A 21859-nucleotide genomic window follows, 5' to 3' on the forward strand; every position below is an offset into this window, starting at 1 on the left:
GAGATCATTGGCGAGATGTGTGCCAAACGAGCACGTATTACTCTCGCATACGAACAAAAATGAATATTTGTTGCATCATCGAGTGTTTGTTCGTTATGCACTTAATCTCTTTATGCGGTGGAACTGCATTAATCTGTCGAACATGTATTTGACATGCTAATCCACATTATTGGTTCAAATACACGGTTCAAACACAACAAACGGTCGTTACAAAGCGTTTGATCAATCGAAGGTTTTAATATCATATAAAATGCATTACACAAACTAATTAATTATGAAACAATGTCAGCGTGAATAAAATAAGAGATCTATATGCTACTATATAATTTGGATTAAGAAAAACTATGCAATGAAACGCGGTTAGTTGTGAAGGAATTGAATACATAAATAATTGAGGCAGCAACTCTGATAGTCATTTTTAAAGATGAGATTGTGTTTATCCCCGAAATCTTAATAATCCCTAGCATACATTAGAAATTCGTCTTGCCTTCGTAATGACTGCTCAATTTGACAATAATTTACGTTGAAATAAATACTTTTTAAGTGGTCAATTTTATGTAATATGTCACAAGCACATAATTAAAAACATCAATAGGTGTTGGTAGATGAAAATATTAATAACTAAAAAATTTTTTTATGTAGTTTCCTGTGCTAAATGGCAATACTGTGTCAATTTAGGACCGCTTAAAACCAGATGTAGATGCCGAGAGCAAATCCGGACCCTGGGAAAACAATGATTCCGGGCCTCATTTTTTAACATCATAATATGATTTCTTGAATAAATAATCATAGGTACGAGTTAAATCTTTCTATGCTACAAATAAATATAAAAGTTGGCCACTATTGCGACAAATTTTCTGAAATCATATTTTATGCGAAATATTTTAATTAGGCATTAAAAATTATTAAAAATATTTGCTATTTGATAGGGCGAAAATTAAAAAAAGTTGAAAAAGAATTTATTAAAATATTTTAATAAATACGAATATTGTAAATATATTTAAATTTTAATTCGCGGACCACTAAAATTCTCTTAAAGACTCTATTAAGACCTTAGGCAAGCAGAACGCGACTGACTGATCATTTAAAACAAAAATAGTGAAAGCTAAAAGCTCATAAATAAATTTGTGCTGCGTTTTACCAACCGCAATTGTCTCCAACGACAGCCCAGGTAAGAAGTCAAGAGAAGTATTGGCTTCATGTAAAATCCTGTATCGTAATTTAACATATGGTAAAGCTCCGCCCCTTAGAAAATTTACCTTCTGATAATTACTTCGAAAATCTATTTATAGACGTTGTTATAGAATAAATATTCTATTTATAGAAAATATGGATATATGATATTTTATAAAATATTTATTTTGCGTGTATATATTTATAAAAAATATATTAAATATTTAAAATATTTTTTCTGCATAACTTTTAATACGGATAGTACCATGCATAATTTAATTTACTGTGGAGAAACAAAGACAAGTTTCAACAAATTGAAATTTATTTTTAAATAAAACTTCTTTAGTTTTGAAAATCCTCTTTAACTTTTGACCCAAAAAGAACGTAGCTAAGTTTCACTAACTTTTGTTCAACAACCAGATCACTCAGTTTATCTTTAAACAAGCAACTTACTTTTCCACGAGATTAGTGGATTTCAGGTAAAAGCAAACTGAGAAGTATTAATTTATAATGACAGTCTAAATAATTTTGATGTTTTTTTACAGCTGTTAAAAATCTCTGCAGCAAATTTCAATCCTAATTGTCTGACATTGGCCTAATACAGCACAATGACGTTTTAACGGGTACTATGCTAGTGTTATATAATATATGTATATTATTAAATTTAGTTAGACAAACAAGTTTCAAAAACCTTCAAGAACATATTATTAGGCAGAACCGCGTGGGTTGCGGAATGGTTTACGTTAACAATACACTGAAAGACACAAAAACATTTGTGTTTGCAAAATATAGAACGTGTTATTTCGCAATCGCTAGCGAAATTTTCATGCATATATAAACTCGAACACATGTCTTGCACGAGGTACAAATAGGGGCTTGACCTAGACCACCAAACATGCTTATATGGATATACCGAGGTATTATAGTCAACTGACGAGTAATTTTGAATTGATTATATCGCACATTAAGGTCTCTGCAGACTTTTATAAATTTTACAATATGTTATGACAGTATATCAAACATTTTTTTTATATTATTGACGATAGAGAAAAATTCTTGATAGAAATGAATTTTTTCAATGCAATATAATAATCCTTTGGCACACATTCAAATCGCTCAAACATTAACTAACACAAACCTAGTTATACATATGTTGTTCGCAAAACTTGTTAACCTACAACCTACCTTGTATAATTATTATAATTTCACCAAATTTTTATTGTAAATAAATTTTAAAAGTAAATTCAAGTTATTTTATCAATATACAATAAATTTAATGTTTTTTTTTAATTGCGATTTATTTTATTTACATGAATAATGAGCCGCGTAGTGAAAAATACGTTTTTAAATTCCTCCTACTAATTTATACGGCTTCCCTGAATATGTTGTGTTTAAGACTTAAAAAATAGTTGACGAAATAGCGTATAAGTTGAGTGTCGTACTTTAATAATTATTTTTGATTACCGCAGCAAAAAAAAAATACAAAATTCTAGAGAAAAAAGACGAAGAAGTCAAACACGATATTAAATTTTAATTAAAATGAAATTAAAAGTAAAAATATTTTTTACTCATTTATGTGGTATTAAAAGGATTTTAAGGACACAATTAAAAATGAAATTTATTATAAAAATAAACCATGTAAATATGTTAACCGTCCGACCCGCCATCGTGTTTCAAAATGGCAGTAGATAAATAATAATAAAAATTCTTAAAAAGAAATAAAGATGACAAGATCAATTTTTAATAAATATTTAAATTAAATTGAAATTCAATAATATACCGTTTTTTTATGTGGAATAAAATGGTTTTTGAGAATATTATAACTGCTGTTGTAAAAATTAAAAGTTTAACTTATTATAAAAATAGTTTTTGTAAATATCTAAGCTAAATTCGTTAACAGTCTGGTTTGTCATATTGTTTTACGATTGCGACTAATAAAAATTTTTTTTGAGAATAATATATCCATAACTGTGGTAGTTTTAATTATATCAACACGAAACTTTTTTTACAAATAGTTGCTGTAAATATCTTAGATAAGTTAGTTTTCCAGTCCAATCTTAAATTTTATTTAAAAATGTCGGCTAGTGAAAAAATTTAGAAAACAATTTAAAATTAAAGTAAAATTGAAATATCTTAAATAAAAAAATATAAGAAGACAATCTTTTCTATAATAGATATTAAAACAATAAAAAAATAGATTTACTTTACACATTTTATATACAGAAATCTACATAATTTTAGTTAAACGGCTTGGGTTTTAAGTCAAAAACTTTCTTATACATTTTTTATTTTGTCCTTAAGCATTAACGGTTCAAGGTGTATTGAAACTAAAATTATCGTTCGTTGTTTTTATGGCCACTCTGTATAGCTACACATCAAATAGAAGCTCGAAAGCTCTTAATTGATGCTCGGAACAACAGTTTAAAATAAGACGACCTCAATTTGAGAAAATTATAGATACTCAATATGTATCTGTATTTAGCTCTTAATTAGAGAAAGATCCTTGATGGGTTAGCTTTGATCTGTAATTTTTAAATCCTCTAATAATAATAAACAAAATATAGAGTATGAAAATATATTTAAATGCTTTAAAAAAGTAGGGCTATTATGAAAGATGCGAAAATAAACTTATTTTATTTTTTATTTAATGTTTATCTAACTGTTATAAAATAAATAGCTAAATAATTTTAATTATTACGAGTTGTATACAATTCTAAAAATAAATATGTCAAAAAATCTTTAGCTTTGAAAATGAACCATCGGCACACGAGCCAACAACAACGCAAGGATATTTATTAAAATAAATTCCTCTGCAACACTTCAGCGAAATTTAAATATAGAAAGTTTTCAAACATTGATTAGCTTAACGATAACTCGAAAGCCTTCTGTTAATTCTCAAAGACTAAGTTTTTGACCTTGCCGTTTTAAAATTAACCATTAATCATTTGACGGATGACCTAGGTATTAGCGTATTAGGAACCGGATAGATAATCGAAAAATTGCTTCGGATCGCTTCTGAGTATTTTAAATACGAAATATTATGTAGGCTTTAAAAATAGAAGAAGAAATCAACTGAAAACAGTGAATTTAAAGCGGTGCGAACCACATCAATAGGCGTTCGCGATTTTTTATGTGCATTGAAATATAATAAAAATCTAAATATTTAGATTGGTTAGCACAATGTAGTTTATTGTAGTTAATCCAAGAAAAGATTGGTATATCAACACGTCGATATTGGCCGAGCCATTAGTCGGTCGACTTCGGTGTAAATTGACCGTTTCGCGTCTGAAACTTCACTTCCCGTGACGAAAGCTCGTTTTTTTCAATGCCAAGCAATTGTTCAGAAGTCGAAATTATCGACAGTTTTTTGACAGCTTCGTAAAATCACTTTTTTCGTAATCTATAAATACGCGTGATACGTATTATATTAGAAAGCTCTGACAGGAGTTATTAAAAAAAACTCTGTTTATGTAAAATATTTACGAATATAGAATAATCTGGCTAATAATAACGTTATGCGATCAAAAGGGAATATTTATTCATTAATGCCAGAATGAATCTTACATGTGAGTTTGGTTAAATTTATCTGACTTGTGTTTGGCTTGTGAATATATAAAAGGATTGCCAATAAGTGGCTTTACGCTTGTTTTATACTTGCGACAAAAATAGGCGTATGTATGTAAATATATACTTTTAAAACTAATTTACTATTAAAATAAATGTATAAGTAATCTTATGTTGCGAGAAAAGACATCTTGTTTACTACTTAAGATTTATAGCCAGTAAACAAGTAATTAAACTACACATATACATATAAATATGTATTTTTATATAAAAAATAGTGTATGAAGTCACATACATTAAATCTTGAAATTTAGATAAAAATGTAATACGAAAGTACATAAAAAGTTTAAGAAACACAGATTTGCATCTAACAAATTTTATGTTTGATTACATACAAAACAATTTTATTTCAAAGTGACTATTTAAATAAAAGCAAATCATTTTATGTCTAAAATTATAATATTTAAATGTTGTGTGACTAACGATTAGCAAACAAAGAAAATTTCCGATATAAAATTGACCATTCATCCACGCGCGCATCTGTTAAATCATGTGTGATGATCAAAAGGTGTAGTATTCTTGGAAATAAAAATTAAAAATATAATTAAATAAGACTAGCTGGTTGGAAAAAAATGCTAAATAAAACTATTTACAAAAAATAATCTGAACCAAAATTCTCACTCAAAAACGAAAATAAAATCTAATCAGCTGCACCGTTAATTTTAAGGACAATAAAATGACAATTTTAAACGTATGCAAAATAAATACCAGCTAGTTTTTCCAAATGATAATTGGTAGATTTTATAGACCACGGTCGTAAGCGCATCCATCCCGATGCATTAATTACTCATAAGCACTGAAAAACTATATTTTTGTGCACAAAGGATATACGATAAACAATGCGTCTTTTTTACGCAATAACCGCTATTATCATCTAACGATCTGCCACACCTTGCAGTTTCACTTCAAGTCGTAAATATATTTCAATGGTTGAATCATCAAGCAATGCGATTGGAATCAAGAGTATAAAATATGTGACACTTTGTAAAGCAGAGTCAAAGACGGTAAGAAACGAGCGTAGACAGACGGCTTACATCCAAAGAAAATCGAGAGAGACATCAGCGGATTATCCAGAAAAAATATAATGATAATCTCGGCTTTTCCACCAGCAGTCAGTTTACGGAATACAACTCGACAACGTTACCAGCTTTTTCGAATGCCAAGTCACACCTTTTGGCTTCAAAACTCTCAATCCTTACCAATAACACATTTATTTTACTATAAAATTCAATATAAAAAATCTCAATCTGTTTGGGAATCATAATCTTAAGAAAATGGACGATATTGAACTAAATCTATTATTTAGTGTTTGGATTTCAGACTTATATTAAAATTCACCACTAGTCGGTCAACGAGAGATTAATCACTTTTGTCTACCGACTTCAGTCAGCTGGCTCTAGAAAATGGATCAATTTCGAGATGCATCACTTTTTAGCTGAGGATGTGTTTATACGTCTACGTTAATGAATGGTTTTAGTTTTAGTTTTTAAGCTATGTATTATTAATAAATTACATACAGTAATATAATTTAATTATATTTTAGTAAGTAATAACTAAAAAACCTTTAAATAATAAAAAGTTGCTTTTATTGATTTTTTAACGTATACGAAATTAGTTTAAAAAAATAACATAATAATCATAGGTTATGTTAAGCTCATGAGAGTAAACATATGTTGTATAGTAATTAGGCTTATTGCATTAATCACAACAGTATAATATAACTAGTGTACTTTAAGCATTAAGAGTTAGTTTGTGTTGTAGTAATAAACTACTTAGATTAATGGAATTTAATAAATCAAATGGTAGCTTCTTCCAAATCGTTTTAATAATTTAATTATATAAATGTTCTACAAATAGCATTATAGTGCAAGTATTTTTAATTTTTAAAGCCATTTTAAAAATAAATATTATATAAGTTAGTTGTTTGTGTTCAAGTTAGTTGTTTGTGTTCATCGTATGTGCATGTGTCTGCCGTGCAATTAGCCAAGATTGTGGTAACCAACCCCTTTGGAGGTGAAAACCGGCAGATATTTGCGCGTAAGTAGCACAATTTAATAAATAGTATAAATAGATTGATTAATATAATATATAAATAGTATAAGATAGAAATAATTAGTATTGTTACATAAAAAAAAAAATGGCCGATAGCGGCGTGAATATAGCGGGCGTAATTACGCCAGAAAACAGAATAAAAGAAATGGATGAATTAAAAACAAAATTAAATGTATTATTATCAAATGGTAATATACTATCAAAAGAAAAAAAAACCATTATAACTAATACATTTGATATTATGTATAAACATTTATTAGATGTGTTAAAAACTAATAGGGACGATGTAAATAATAAAAATGAAAATAATAACTCAATATTTGAGTTATTAAATGAAGTTAGAAAAGATGTTTATAATATAAAGGATAAACTAAATTTAAATAACAATGTTATTAAAAATAAAATGCAAAAGAAACATTATTCGGAAATCGTAAAAAAAGGAAAAGATATTGCGATAATTATACCTAAAAATTTGCAAAATATAGAGCAGACAAAAAAGGATTGCAAAAATTTAATTAAACCAACAGAATTAGAAGTTGGAATACAAAATATAAGACCAATAAGCAAAGGAGGTATAATAATTACATGTGATAGTAAAGAAGATGCATCGAAAATTACGACAGATGCAGTAAAAAAACTAGGAGATAAATATAATATAAAAGTAGGAAATTTAAAGAAACCAAAAATAAAAATAATTGGAATTTCTGAAGAATTAAAATATGATCAACTAAAAAAGTGTATAATGAAACAAAACACATGTGTAGAAGAAAACAAATGTTATTTAGAAGTAAAACATATTAAAAAAAACAAATTTAATAAGTATGATGCTATTATTGAAGTAGATGTTACGACATTTAAAAATATAATGGATGTAGGCAAATTAAATATTGAATGGGATAGGTGTAAAGTATATGAAGACATATTCATATACCGTTGTTATAACTGTTATGGTTATAATCACAAAGCCAGTGAATGTAAAAATAAAAAAAAATTGTATAAAATGTGGTTCGGAAGAACATTTAATAAATCAATGCAACAAAAAAGAAAACTGTGTGAATTGCTGTAGAGCAAATAAATTACTAAATCTTAATTTGAATGTGGAACACAACTCCATGGATAGAAATTGTTCAATTTATAAAAGATACGAGCAAAATTACTATAATAAAATACAATATAATATAGTATAGCAATTAAAAAAATCAAGTTCATATGGGAAACAAGAATCAGTAACTGGGATATTAATCAATGCACAAGGTTATTTAAAACATAAAGAGGAAATAGAATTAATTACTGAAAAGGAATATCCAATATTTTTAGGGTTAACTGAAACCCATATCACAAATGACATTGAAGAATTTGAACTAAATATTGGCAATTATAATATAATTAGATGTGATTCTAATTCCAGACATACAGGAGGTGTTATACTGTATATTAGAAATGATATAAAATTCAATACTATATTTAAAAATAATCAAGATAAGACATACTGGTCTATCACAGTTAAGATTTTTATTGAAAAAATTCCCATAATATTATGTATAGCATACAGATCTCCAAATAGTAATCCGAATATATTCATAGAATTTATAAATAATATTGCAGAATGGAGTTTTGATCAAATTTTGGATACTGTTTTAATTGGAGATTGGAATTTTAATTGGAACAAATGTGAAGATTTTTACACAGCAAAATTAGAAAAAATATCAAATATATTTGGTTTAAGACAATGTGTCAAAGAAAATACAAGGACTAATAATAGATCGAGCACATTAATAGATTTAGTATTTACCAACAACAAAAAAATTTATTGTGAAGTAAAATCAACTCCAAGAATAACTGACCATTCAATTGTATATATTTATATAGAAAAACATAATGAACTTAAGTTTAAAAAAACAAAAAAAATTGATATAATTAAAAAAATTAATTTTAATAAATTAAGATTAGAATTACAAAAATGTGACTGGAATGTAGATAATATGGATGTTAATAGGATATGGAACAAAATTTATAAGAATATAGTAGATTGTAAAACAAAAAGTCAATATAATTTTAAAAAGGAATATCGTTACAACCCAAAACCGTGGTTTAATGATGATGTTAAAAATGCTATAAAGAAAAGAGATGAGTCATACAAAATTTTTCAAATATTAAAAACAGAACAAATAGAATATAAAGTCTTTAATGAAAAATGGAAAACATACACACAATGTAGAAATATGGCAGTCAAAGTATTAAGAATGGCTAAAAAGAAATGGTATGAAAAATTGATAGATGAAATACAAAATGATCCAAATAAGATGTGGAAATCAATAAAACAATTAATTAATCCAACTCAGAAAAACGACATAATAAAAATGGAAATTAATGGAAATATATATCAAGATCCTTATATAATGGCAGAAAAGATGAATACATATTACATTGAGAGCATAGAAGAAATTGTAAATTCAATACCAAGGATTAGTAATTTAGTACAATATAATAATAAAACATTAATTGTAAAATTTAGTAAATTTAAATCAGTATCATTAGATGAAATTCATAACATAATATGTAAATTTAAAAAAGGAACTAGTACTGATGAACTAGATATAAATATAATTAAAGAAACATGGGAAATAATAGGAACTAAATTAAATTATTTAATAAATAAAGCACTCTCATTAGGAGAAATGCCTGAAAATTTAAAGATTGCTACTATTGTACCTATACCTAAAATAAAAAATAGTAAAAAAGTTGAAGAAATGAGACCAATCAACATGCTACCGTGTATAGAAAAAATAATAGAAGAAGTAGTAATCAAACAATTAAAGGAATTTATTACTTCTCAAAACATAATATGTGAACAACAATCGGGATTCAGAGAAAAGCATTCCACTGAAACTGCATTACAAGTAGTGATAAATGATTGGCTGTTGGCTAAGGATACAAACAAAATCATTGGAGCAGTTTTCTTGGATTTCAAGAGAGCCTTCGAAACAATAGACAGAGAAATAATGTTGAAGAAATTGGAGAGTATAGGTATAAGTGATATAGTTTTGAGATGGTTTAATAATTACTTATATAAAAGAAAACAAAAAGTTAAGATAAATAATGTATGTTCTGAAGAGAGGTTAGTGTATTATGGAGTACCACAAGGGTCTAAATTGGGACCATTGTTGTTTGTTTTATATATAAATGATATAGTTAATAACGTAAGAAAATGTAAAGTTCATCTATTTGCGGATGACACATTGATCTATTGCATGGGTGATAACATTGAAGAAGTTGTGAGTAATTTGAATGATGAATTAGGTGTGTTAGAGATATGGTTAAAGAATAATGTACTTAAATTAAATGAGAATAAAACTAAATGTATGTTTATTAATTATAAAAATGTGTTAGATGATAGTACCAAAATAGTAATAAATAACTCTAATATAGAAATAGTGGATAATATAAAATATTTAGGAGTAATTGTTGATACAAAATTAAACTTTAAAGAACATTGTAATTACATATTAAAAAAAATTAGTAGAAAAATAGGTTTATTATCTAGATTAAGAAATATATTAAGTATAAATACAAAAAAATTAATTTACAATAGTATAATATTGCCCCATTTTAATTATTGTGCAACACTATTAAATATGATGAATAAATTAGATAAACAAATGTTGCAAAAACTACAAAATAGGGCAATGAGAGTAATCTTAAATAAAAATAGATTAACTAATTGTAAAAGTATGATTGATAGATTAGAATGGTTGAATGTTCAAGAAATATTGAGTATGAATGTTTTAGTATTTATATATAAGTTAGAAAATAATATGTTACCACACTATTTTAATAAGTATTTAATAAGAAATAAAGATGTACATAAATATAATACTAGAAATAGAGAAAATTTAAAAATAATTAAGTATAAGAAAACGAGTACGGCTAGGGGAATTATGTACGGAGGTTTTAATTTATATAATAGTCTTCCAAGAGAAATCCGAAACAGCAAAAATATAACGGGTTTTATAAATGGAATAAAAAAACACCTTCGTACATATAGAAATAAAATATTATAATATTAAGTCTTTATTATTGTATATTTTTTCTTTCTGTTATGTATTTTTTATATATTTTTATATATGTTTACTAAATTTGTTAGATGTAAAGATTAGCTATTAAGCTAAATAAATTAATAAAATAAAAAAAAAAAAAAAAAAATAAATAATATTAACTAAATAAATATTATTTGTATGCAGAGAATAGTATGTAAAGTTCCTTATATTTTATTTACATACTTAAATTTAACTTCACGTGTGATAATTCTTACACATAACAAGACATATTTTTCAATATTATTTGAATATATTTTTAATATCGATCATCACGCCCGTAAAAGTAAACATATATCGTAATCTGTTGATAAGCGTGATTAAATGACCATAAATAATCGTATAAAAAGAAGCGCTTGTTGATATTAAATTTTCTGTGTTCAAAAGCTCGTCGCAAACGTACGAAAGCTTTACGACGCAACATTTTTTTATCGGAGCTTTTCATCGCGGACAGAAATAACGCGTAACGCGACTTCCGGGAACAAACGTGTAATCCGACGGCATAGATCGTTAATCTGGATCATTTGCCTAAATATCAATTCGCATAAATCATAACTGTCTGTGAGTCTGAAGCAAACTCTAGTGGAAATCTACCTTAGTGCCTTTAATAAATGAATAAGATACTTTAAACATTTCTTTATACTTTCGAAATTTCATAAGACTTCTATAAATAATCTAAAATATGTTTGTATATTATATACGGTGTATTTCTTTGAAAGCTATTACCAAAATAATAATTAAATACTTGTATTAGTATCAATTATATTTTTAATGATATTTTCACTAGCCAGATTATTTGATTTTTCGCCAATCAATCCATTCATAATTTGTAAAGTTTTTTAACCCATAAACGCTTTTAAAATAAACTATTTTTTGCATAACTTCATCAGTGATAACGGATGGCTTTCATCACAAAAGTTATTTCTATCTACTTACTAATTTTAATACACTACTTCTACAAAGAAACTTTTGCAAATTTTTGCAATTTTAATTGTCTAATTTTTTACGGGCCTTGTAATTTCACAATCATAATCATACCATTAGAGATAAAATATTATTTACACGCAGCTTGAAAAACTGGCAAACGCACTATCTGTACATAATAATATAATTAAACATTTTATATGTTTTATTTAAATTTTAATTAAATCACTTTGATGGCACATTTTTATCAAAGTCTGAGCAGAGTTTTTTGAACCTTAGATTTAGATTATATTGCATTTTTGTGCGACAGAAAGAAGAAATATTATGAATCCGCATGTTATACATACGCCCGGTCAGATTAACTTTTTTTCCGACATATTAACGATAACGAACGAGCCGCCATGATTTATTAGCGCCGATATATTAAAAGCGATATAATAAATCATAGCATATCTTTTGAGTATGGAACTTGACCATTTTATGAGACCGTCGATGAGATGATAATAATTCTCTAAAATGTGTGCATTGTGCACATGGAAGCGTTTTTCAACGCCTTTCTCGGTAAATATGTCACACAAACGAACAAAGGATAAAGTCCTTGGTGAGTTTTATGCGTAATTTCACAACGTGCATTTGGGTTTCGTTTGTTGCAAATTTAAGTCTTGGAAGTGTCTGGTCCTATAACGACCGTGTGAGTCAAACGATTTTATTTTTACAAAATGACGACAGATTCCTCGGAGGATTGCGAACTCTGAAACCATCAGAGGAAAATCGCATGTATGCATTTTTATTTTATTTATGCCCGAAGACTAAGCACTGCGCATAGAATATGTAGAGATCTAAAATAATATGGGATATCCTTATGGAAAATATGCAGATGATTCACTCTAGACCGTAAATAAATGTGTAGCATTCCTGAATTTTTCTTCGATATGCCGCAAAATTACCTCATTTTTATATAACCAGAATATGACAAAACTTGAATATTGGTATTGGTTAAAAAAATTAAATGCCACTTGATAAAACTCTTAAATGTGAATAATTTCTACTATCTTGATCTATAATATGATTCGAAAACTTTTGATAATTTTTAAAAAAGCAGAATTAAATCGAATATAAATCTAACACTAAACTTTATTTTAAGTAAAACGTTTAGTTTGTATCAATATTACATTATTATGTTGCCTTCAATAGTGTATTAAGTATCCTTAATGCATATTTATCGATGAGTTAATGACACAAAAACCTATATATTGTACAAAAAATATGTTTTTGAGTAATAATGATTAATTCAGAATAAACTGTATTATCAGCTACGTTTAAAAAAATTGTGAAAGAAATAATTGAAAACGTATCTACTGACCTTAATGTTAAATAAAACTTGTATTTCACTCTCCAACTATTATAAATTTTATATAAAAAATATTACATTACAATATCATCAACACTTTTGAGCAACATATAATTTCACATCAATAATATTTTTAATAGCAGAAATGTATATTTACTGGTGAATATGATTTTACTTAAATATAAAATCATATTTATACTAGTAAAATATAGCTTTACTGAAACACATTCACTGTAACATATGTATATAATACATATAAAAGCATACTGTCTGATTTTATAAAATACAACATATTTTTGTGAATAATTTTTTTAAATTTATTATAAATTTTTTATTGCAACATGATAGAAATTATGCGTTTTGGATGTTTAATGTTTTTAATTTATCATAAAATAAGAATTCACATTTTTAATTCTCGATTTTCTCAAGAATTCTTGAGAAATTTTACTATGTAAAAAACTATATGTGATTATAATATTATAATACAGTCTATTATTGTTGATATTGCATATGAAATATAGATTTACTGAATTTGTTTTTTAAATATTTTTTGTTAATATTTAAGCATGTAAATTACAATACTCATAGTAATTAAAACATAAAAACACTTGAAGAATGTTAAAGCGTTTATCATTTCATAAAACATATTATTCCACAAGCATAAACCATATGAAATTTTCGGTAGAAAGAAAATTCCATGGAAAGCCCCCATCCATTTTTTCAATCTGCCGATACCCACATGGAGCATTTTTTTATTATCTGATTATTAATGTAGTTCTTAGACTAGCAAAGCAAAAGAATAGTTGAGTTTTTGCCATATAAAAAAGCATGAATATTTTAAAACATCTGACACGGACCCACCCTTTTTATGCAGTGGTATAAAAAATACAGTGCTTAAACTTAAAGTACTTACTTAGTACTTACTTTAACACTTAAAAATATTCGTACAAAAAATATTTCTGATAAATCAGAAAATTTGTTTGATTCTTGAGAATAATCATTAGTTATAACATTTTATTAATTATAAACAAAAATTGTAGCTTACAAGTTATGAACGATCTAGTGCAAATTTATTTTAATTATTCATTCGCGAGATTAGTAAAAACTAATAAAACCAAATTGTTGATCAACGATCAAAATTATAATAATATATTAATCATTATTTTCGATCTCACATGGGATTCGAACCTTGATATTTTTGGTATAAATTAGGACAATACCACTGATCTATCGTGCTATCAAAACTACTTAAACTCACACCATACATTTTTTACTACTTGCATTTAAATCGTTTGAATCCTACTTAAAGCTTTTATTTTACAGACTGATCTGACTGAGATTATAATTACTGATTATAAACTCAAAATTTTAACTAATTTGATAAAACAATAAAATACAAACATAGTTATATTGCAAGAAAAAAAAAGTCAATGTTTAATTCAAATTTAAATCGATTACGTTACATTAAATAAAACATTTTTTCACTAATATTTTTTAGTATTGCTAAGCAACAATGAAACATTATTTATTTAGTAAAATAAAATATGTATTTTATACAAAATTAACATTGTTTTTATAATATTAGGCAAATAGGAAACCACTATGAATTTCCTAAAGTAAGTTGTCAACTATATGGTAACATGTGATGGACCTTTAAGCTAAAATATTATATATACATAAATGGTTGATGCAAGTAGTCCACATTATCAATGTTAAAATACGCTTCTGATTTTCCTGCTGTCTTTATCGACTATACGCTAATTAGTAACATCTACTTCAATTACAACAACCATAAATATAAACTATAGACACGCTTACAACCACATCTGTCGAGTTTACATCCCATTTTTAGATAAAAAGTAAACAAACACCGACCTCGTTCACCAAAATGGGAAGACCGACGTGTTAATAATACACACGTACGATTAATTAATTAAAAATGTCACATAGATAAATGTTTACAATTACCTTTTAATGATGATGCGATGTGTATAGTGTTTATTTATAGCACTGGTGTATTTATAATATTATCACTTTACACCAATAGTTTGTAGTAAATCACTGATCTGAAATTTTTGTATACATTATATTTTTATATGGTTTATATAATTTTTTTGCTATTGATAACAGATAAAAATATTATATATATAATATGTCACGTTGATGCGAGCTGGAAAATTGGTGGGAAATGAGCTTTGGCACACACGATATGTTTCGCGGAGGAAAAACAACGTCGATCTCGAACCGACGACGGTTGGACGACGACTGGACACAACCGAGAACATACTCGCAACATACAGGCAACTGGTGTCGTGTGACAAAACAACCGGCAGGAAAAATTAATCATTTTCTCTAAAAGCGGACTTGACCAACACCGAGGATTGGAAGAACAGTCAGTTGTCTTTTTGTGCTTAGAATCAAATTATAATGGAGGAAAAAAGTTGTTCTTAAAAAAAGTATTACAAAATTTTCTTTACTTCAATATACATGTATAAAAATAGATCTATGTTATGTCTGTCTTTTTTTGTTATATTGTATATTTGTTTCATACCCATTAAAAAAATCTACGAAAGAACCTAAAAGTAGTATATATAAAATAATTTTCTTCACAGAGAATCTGCTGTATATAAAACAGCATTAAATATAGTTGTTGAAAGTAAGAAAATAATCTTAGCATTTTTATTAAACGTCATTATCTCACAAAAAAATTAATACTACAAAACCCATTTCTTTAATAATTTATTTCTTGCAATTTTTTTGAGAAGGGATTCGCTGCTGTTATCCGACTGAAAAAAGGGTGAAAAGAAGGTTAAGCAAAAAAGGAAACCCGCGTCTAAATATATTATAGTAAGTATATACTCGTATATATATATTAATGTTTCTTTCAAGAAAAATAAAATATTTTTAATTTTACAGAAAGTTGTGAAAATAATTTTATTTAAAGTAAAAAGTAAATTATGACTCTTTTAAAGCCGCTAAAATATTTCTGATTATATGGAATATGAAGAATAATTATATCAAACTACATCTTATGTATAATAAAAAAGGATATTTCACTTGCAGATGAACTAAATTTTTTAAAGTGTTGATTAAAAAATAAAAACACACCTTGTTTACGAGTATACCTACGTTAACTTAAAAGCAGCGAAATATCTCAGGTGCAAATGATTTTATAATTAAAATAGTACTAGAAGGCAACTCAGCTTTAAATACGTCGTTTCTTTTACCACATTACTTAAAAGTTATTTATATTTTTTTAATATACATTTCCTAAGATACATTGCAGTATAATATTTTAAGCACATAAAATATATAATATATATACATGTCTTGTTTTTTTTTGTGGATTAATAAGATCACTAACAATTTTTTTAAGAAATACAGTATTTAATTTATTCTTTTAAGTAATAAAAAATATAGAGATATCAGAAACCATAAATAGGCATTTGTGCAAGGCGAATATTTTATATTTTATTGTATACCGTGCCACAAAAATAGTTGAAAAATGTTGGATCAAAAATTCCAAGGGAAGATTTGCAAAAAAAAACGAAAAAATGAATACACAGTATAATCATGTACTATTATTTAGGAGCCCAAATATCAGACAAAAAAAAATTTAGTGGACCAAATTTTAGGTGATTGCAATACGTGAATCCCAACGACATAGATGATTATAAAGATTAGAGAAACTCACAAAGTAAGACCCAAATGATGATGATGAATTTATTTTTCATATTAATAGCATTAAATGTAAATTATGTCGAATTTACAGAAAAGACAAAATCTCATAGTTTGCTTTTACTTGTTTTTTAGAGGCAAAACTCTATTATTAGTACTCTCTTACTCTTTCTTTTTTGAGAATTAATCATTTTGAGTTTTGAAGATACGCGATTTATATTACATAGGTATCATTTCAGATAGCTAATTTACGCTTAAAAACATTGCTGTATCTTACGTTAAATATATTTAGATATATATTGAAAAAAATATCAAAACCTAATAAACAAGTTATATGTTCCGTATTGGAAAACTCTCTTTCTCCTTTCACGTAAATACATACATACAACGGAGGAAAATTCAAAATAAAACCTTTGAAACTCATCAATATTTATGATACCCGCTTTGGCTGCCTGACTGCGTTGATCATCAATCTGACGTGAACGTCACAATATATTTCGCTTAAATCGTGTCGGAACCATTTAATATCGCTTTTAATATTTATATTAACAAAAAATAAAGTTCGCATAAATAACAAAGCGCTGTGCATTTATAGATCCTTTCATCTCATAAGAATATTGACTGCATTTTGAGTTTATAAATACATATTATAAATTAAGTCACAGTCAGACAAATCAAATATATCATGGGCAATAATCCCTTTAAATTCTTAGAATATAAGATTTTTGTGTAGTGATATCCTGTTGCTTTTTATGTCGGATTGTTGTGCAGATATGTGGTATAAATATAATTCTATTATCGAAAATCATTTTAACTTCGACTTCGTTTAAGATATCTAAATACTATATGCTCTTTCGCTCAAAATACTACGTTGACCAAAGCGCAAAAATTTGAAAGTTTGGATAATAAACTGCTATGTTCTTTAAAAATATTATCACGAAGTCATATTTTTTTTTTATAAATTGCTACTTTTTTAATAAAATGCGGAATTCATTTACTGATTTTTTGCAATTTTTGCCACTTGGTTTAATTTATTTATTTTTTCGGCTTGTTTATAGCTGATAAATAAGCTAGCTAAGCTAAGTTTTTTGTCATATAACTTTCATAAGTTCTGTATCAATGCTGCTGTAGTACAATATATTGAGGAAAATATAATCCAATACAATAGATAAAGTAGTTGCATGTTTTAAGGACATTGGGATTTTATTTTGCTGTCAAAATAGACACAGGAAAATCTAGTAACAATTTATTTTATAAACATATATAAATTACCACACATATAGATAAATGTTGATGCTGCTATCAGGCGGTAAAGTTGAAATGGGATATCTTGGAATTCGAAAAGTCTTAGCCGAAGTGATGAGTTGAATTATTGTCGGCTGTGATTTTATGGAACAACTGAGATCGTGATGTATCTCGTGTCCATGCAGTATCCTGGCTTGACTTTGCTGCTTTGTCTTTCTTAGTGAGTCGCTGTGAAGTGTCACATATTTTGTTTTGCTATATAAGTATGTTTTGGAGACAATTGCATCGCTTATGCTTTGCATTTCTTAGATGTGTCCAACACATCTAAAAAATGTGTTCACGTTTTAAAATATAAACGGTCCAGATACTCAGGTGATCGGTCCCCAAATGGTGGAATAACAATAGTATTGTGCGCAGGGTAGAACGTATCCTTTCTAAAGGTGGTCCGTGAAGTATTTCCAATTAATAACGCATTTATTTTGTCAAAAAATCTTTCTTCAATTGCTGTAAATAATACTGTGTGTGGCCTAACTTTTAAGACATGTAATCACTTTTTCATAGAATGATTTATTAATGTATTTGGTTGAAATCCCTACTGTAGCATTAAAATCTCTTAAATATTTCGAAGAATAATCATATGAAGAAGAAGTGAAATCTTGGGATAAAAAACAAATACACATATTAAAGCGAACTTTTATGACTTACTATAAAATGTAACTCGTGCCATTTTTCAATCATTCCTGTCGCACACTCGCGAATGTATCTCCGAATGACGTTTTGACACGAAAAGACCTTCGTAGCAAAGTTGGCAACGCACTACGCATGTCAGTGACATTTTACACCACTCTCCACACCTTTTGTCAAATTGTCGCTCAGAAAATACGCTCGTAAATACATGGATGAAATATTGCTTGTAAAAGTTTGGCTTCATACGGAAACTTTATATTTTATACAGAAAATTCTATTTTCAGAATTAAAAGATTATATTACAAAACATACATTTTAACAGTGCAATATGTTTTAGAAATTAATAAAAAAAATATTTTGAATTGAGTTTCAATGATAAAGAAAGCATTTGCTCCTAAATATATAAGAAATGTATATTGCATATACATTCAAGTATAATACAAAACAAAGAAATGCGTCAACATGTCAACAAAGTGGTAAGAACAAAGATTATAAGATTCGCAATATAAGATTGTATTTTTGTATCGTCTACTCAAGAGGCAGTGTATAGAACAAACTGATGAAATTGGATCCATAAATCCTATATATAATCGTTTTTCAATCTGCACTAAAAAATTAGATCTGAGATTCTATATAATTTGGGCGAGCCTAGAATTAGTTGGACAGGTGAGTTGAAAGCGCGTGTTAACAGCTTAAAATTGACGAAATAAAAACGTGTATATTTTTAATTTATAGCCCGATCCAACTGTCAATTTCGCGCGTTTCGGTTTTACAACCGGCACTTTATTTATAGCGGTGGAAAAACATTTTTTTCGTCCAACGGCCAACCACATGGACAGAGACACCGAAGATTTTGCCAAAATAAACACTACGTGCGATTATTTGCAAGACTTCGAACGAAGAAAGATCGCCAATCTCGATGCAGTCGCAAATTCATGAAAAGAGTAGACTGATTAATGTAGGTATTATTTCACATTTATTTTGAGATACGTTGCAAGCTGCGTAACAAGAAATATTTGAGAATGTTGAATAACTCTGATACAAATATGGCTTATTCTTTTTATAAGCTGGAACGGTCAATAGGCAATACAATATACTGTTTTAAACCTTCTACTTCTAATTCTTTCAGTCATTTTCCTCACTACACCGAAACAATGGAAAATTTCTGAATGAATCACACTTTCTAAAACAGGAAAATCATTGAATAAAGCGTGCAATATCTTACTTCTTATTATTATAGACACAGGTCTATAATTCGCCATCATTGTTTTTTTTCTCTTTTTATATATGATAGTCACTTTAGCCGTAATTTTCCATACACTAAGGAAAGTATTAGTTTTCAACGATAAATATAATTTACAAAAAACTCAAGATTAATATATAAGCAAAAATCAGAACTATCAGTGTACCCTAAAATAATATTATATATGCAAACCGACATTTAACATATGGAATTAAAAGATGAGGCCATGCACTAGAGTCTCCAAATCGAGTAATCGAGTACTCGATACTCGAGTATACTTGTCTATTTTTCAAGTACTTGATAATCGAGTATTTTGAAAATTACTCGATTAATACTCGAAATTAAAATTTTTTTAAATATTTCAGAAACAAAAATAACTTCAACTCGGTCCGGTAAAGGTTAACGTCTTGCTCTTATTTGGCGTTTATGCCCGAAGTGCCGAGTTAGAGCGGTTACTATCAGGTATAATTTTTTCATAGTTCCATAGTTGCATAGTTCCGGTCGTCGGCTATGTTAGTGGGTACGACGGAGAAATTTCTTTTGTGTTTTCTGTTCGACAGTCCCGACTTATCCTATTTATGGCAATGAACAATATGAAATATCAACAAAAAAATTTTTAGGTTTTATGACTATGCAGTTGTAGCGTAAAGTGTTGTAAATTGTTTATACTGATCCCTCAGCTTAAAATATAAATCAAAACAATTGTGTGTTTTAAAGGCATTTAAAGTAAAGTCAGTTCTTTGCGAACCGTTTAGCTCTAGAGTGAAAGGGATTCACCCAAATACATCTTCGAAGGATATAGATTTAAATTCTTTGCATTAATCAGAAGGAGTAGAATATTGTATATTGTTAAGAAAAAAAATCTATTCAAGAAGAATTACAAAATGCTATTTTGTCAATAGTCTAAGGAAATAAGAGAAAAGCAGAGAAGGGAATGAAAGAAGAGAACATAAAAAGAGAGTTCAAAAAATTTTATATCTATAAAAAGCGAACAGATATAAATTAGAAGCCTTATCCAACGCGTTAATGACAATAAGACCAACATCAACAGCAACGGAAAGGGTTTTTTCCATAACGGGAATAATAAAACCAAAGGTTAGCAGTAATATTAAATTCGAGACACTTTTTGCATTATTGTTTTTAAAAAGTATGTTCGTGAAGTTAAAATAATTGTAAAAATCAACATACTAAGTATTTTATTTATTTATTTATATGTGCACGAATTTGAATAATAGCTATTTTGGTACATTTGGTAAATACTCGAAAGTACTCGAGTACTCGAGTATTTTAAAATTTTAATATTCGATACTCGAGTAGTTGATGGTTCGAGTAATTGGAGACTCTACCATGCACAAATCTAAACTTGAAAGAAAAATCATTAAAAAATACAGTACTACATCAATTAGTTGGACCACAGATTTACTACAGTAATATGGTCATTTAACAAGATATTAGCAGTGAAAGAAGAAGCATTAGAAGTCGTTAAGAAGCATAAATCTTCATCAGAAGTTGCACGAACATGTGAGGTAGTTGAGAAGAATCAAACCATTCGATATCTTTAAAAACAAACGAGATTAGACATGCAAAGGTATCATGTGTCTGACGATAGCTCTACAAATCTAGTAGTAGAGTATTATAACAATTTATGTTTCGATATTTCTTTACCTTTACACCGTCGTTTTTCCTCGTGAAATTCTCTATAGATTTTAAAGTACATCGGCGAGAAAATGCAGATAATAATCAATATAATCCATCTGTATAAATACGATAATTTAACAAGATCCATAC

At 27.5% G+C, this 21859-nt stretch overlaps 1 protein-coding gene across 3 annotated transcripts in view; it reads right to left on the minus strand.

The window, feature by feature from the left end:
• The window catches only part of RhoGAP102A (Rho GTPase activating protein at 102A), an 84486-nt gene extending 68972 nt beyond the window's left edge, over positions 1 to 15514 (minus strand). For 2 of the 3 annotated variants that reach the window (XM_088182525.1, XM_088182527.1), the window contains exons 1-2: positions 15378 to 15507; positions 15187 to 15284 (exon numbers count right to left, since the gene is read on the minus strand). The gene's annotated coding sequence lies outside the window, so the exon portion shown is untranslated. Of the gene's footprint in view, positions 1 to 15186; positions 15285 to 15377 lie in introns of all 3 variants that reach the window. The other variant, XM_088182526.1, reaches the window with a different exon arrangement.
• Positions 15515 to 21859: the final 6345 nt, after the last annotated feature.

Source organism: Plectrocnemia conspersa, unplaced genomic scaffold (genome assembly GCF_051122295.1).
Source record: "Plectrocnemia conspersa isolate PC_06_02 unplaced genomic scaffold, ASM5112229v1 ptg000003l, whole genome shotgun sequence".
NCBI classification, from domain to species: Eukaryota; Metazoa; Arthropoda; class Insecta; order Trichoptera; family Polycentropodidae; genus Plectrocnemia; species Plectrocnemia conspersa.